This window comes from Apium graveolens, chromosome 8, assembly GCF_009905375.1.
Source record: "Apium graveolens cultivar Ventura chromosome 8, ASM990537v1, whole genome shotgun sequence".
NCBI classification, from domain to species: Eukaryota; Viridiplantae; Streptophyta; class Magnoliopsida; order Apiales; family Apiaceae; genus Apium; species Apium graveolens.
The window spans coordinates 152,965,800-152,968,646 of NC_133654.1; positions in this window are offsets into that span (position 1 = coordinate 152,965,800).

The following is a 2,847-nucleotide window of genomic DNA, read 5'->3' on the forward strand; positions in this document are numbered from 1 at the left end:
TAACTTACTTTCTTGGTTTACAAGTTAAGCAAGTTAGTGATGGAATTTTCATTAGGCAAACCAAATATATTTATGATCTTATAAACAAGTTTGACTTAATGGATTGCACATCTATAAAAACTCCCATGGCCACTGCCACTAAACTTGAATTAAACACTACTGAAAAGTCTGTAGATATTTTAAGTTATAGAGGCATGGTTGGCTCACTTTTATATTTAACAGCCAGAAGGCCAGATATAATGTTTGCTACTTGTCTTTATGCTAGATTTCAGGTTGATCCTAGATAATCTCACTTAGTAGCTATAAAAGGAATTTTCAGACATCTCAAAGGAACACCAAAACTTGGCATTTGGTATCCTAGAGATTCTGGTTTTGATCTAATTGGTTATTCGAATGCAGATTATGCAGGTTGTAGAATTGATAGAAAAAGTACAATAGGAACCTGTCAATTTCTAGAAAACAGGCTAGTATCATGGTTTAGTAAAAAGAAAAATTCAGTCTCTATTTCTACAGTTGAGGCTGAATATATTGTTGTTGGCAGTTGTTTTGCACATATTTTATGGATGAAAAAACAATTGTTTGACTATGGTCTACAGGTGGATAAGATTCCTATTTTTTGTGATAACACCAGTGTCATTGCAATTACTGAAAAACCACTACATCATTCAAGAACCAAGCACATTGACATCAAGTACCATTTCATTCGAGAGCATGTCATGAATGGTACTGTGTAACTTCATTTTGTGCCAAGTGAGAAGCAACTTGCAGACATCATTACCAAGCCACTTGAATCCACATTTTCTAGGTTGGTAAGTGAGTTAGGTATGCTTAGTTACTCTTAAATTTCTTTTGATGTCTTTGCTAGTTGAAATACAACCAGAAATTTTGGCTAAGTCAAAATTTACATCTCAACTGATGTTCAAGATCCGTTGAAATTAAACATCCATTGAAATATATTATCTGTTAAAAATTAAATATCTTTATGGATTATTTTTAACTCAACATATATTTGCTATAACCTCATCCGTTGAATTGCTCTCATTATAGCCGTTAATTCTATGCATTATCCATTGAATTTACTTACAATCTCTAATTATATTTCGATGGATAATCATTAGAATTTTGACAGATTATTCATTTTTAAACGACTATTTTGGGAAAATTTCATTGGTTACTTTATTTTAATTTTCATTTTTAACCGCTTATTTCTGAGAAAGTATAAAAGCCTATTTCATTTTCATTTTTGCTTCTATCTTTCTCAAGCAATTTCTACTCTCTCTCCGTCTCCAAAACTCAAAACCTTTCTCTGTAACCGCTTTCATCACTTCAATGACACTTGTTGTAAAAATTAATGTCTCAAACTGGTTTCGTATATGAAAAGAACAATTTGTAGCACTTGTCAACAAGAGTATCACTAGTTCTTAGGCCTATCACAAGATGATGGACTTCATTCAAGGCTGCAAATTGAGCTATGTTATGTTGGCATCACCAATAATCTACTGTGAGGTTGTGAAAGAAATACGGACCACAATAATGTACAACTCAAAGGACAAAACTATTGCCTTCTCTATAAAAGGTAATAATCACTCGATAAATAGTGATGAAATTCAAGCATGTTTGCAATTACTTGATAATAACACACTTGTTCCACACACAGACACAGATGTAGGTGCCATGCTCACTTCTATGGGCTATTCTTTTAACCCCACCAAGCTAGGTGAGGTTAGGAGGAAAGGCCTTAGAAATGAATGTAGCTTTCTCTGTGATTCATTCATGAAAGTGTTTTCTGGTAAAATAAGCAACTTTGATGCTGTGACTTACTCACTTGTTAACATGCTCTATATGCTACTTAGTGATAAGTATTATAATTTTAGTGAGTCTGTCTTGTTTAAGTTAGGTTATAAATTAGGAGATATTAAGAAAATAAACAAAAACATCTATTATGCTAGATTCTTTATGATGTTGGCTAACCATGTTTCTAAAGTTCTTCCTATTGAGAATGCAACAAACAAGTTAGATTGTTGGGTATAAGATAGGAGAGTTATTGTTGATTTGAACAAGGCAAATAATCTCAGTGATGTTCCTCTCATCTACTTGTCATTCATGGAGGGGCCTCAGGTAAGTGAGGTAAGTTCCACTGTCTCTACTATTTCTCTACCACAAACTTCTTTGTAGACAAGTATGGCTATAGCATCTATGAGTTTGTCCCAACAGATGCCTACCCAAGCCACTAAAGCAAAAGTTTCTAAATCCAAGTCTCAAAGACCCCTCTCTAGTTCCTCTCAAAAGGGATTAGTTTCAAAAACTATCAAAATTATAGAGGGGAGTGTGAAGGGAAATGAGGCTGGTGAGAGACAGGGTGAACATCAAAGAAGCCCTAAGAATAAGGAGAGAGAGGTGTCTGTAACCCAGCCTAGCTACACTATAGTTTCCCAACAAATTGTAGTGATTAATAAGGAATTAAGCTCATTACTATTTGCATCCTCCCAAAAGGATGTGACTATTGAACAAAACTCTCAGCCAAGAGCACAGGCGAAAAGGGTTAGGGACACAGACCAACCTTAAAGTTACACAAGAAATAAGAAATCTAAACACACTGGGGATACACAGGGTGCACACACTGTCCAAACTTGTTAGTCCCTTAACAATGTAACAAGAATTACAGAAGGGGGGTTGAATGGAATTCTTGAAACTTTTTCTTGAATAAAAATGTTCTAACTCAAATATATATATAAATGTGAATTGATTAGTAGAATGCGGAATAGTTACTTGAAATGAATCAAAACACAAGTAATTAGAAACAAGAGTCTTTAAAAACTTTCTGGTGGATTTGAATGATTCCACCAG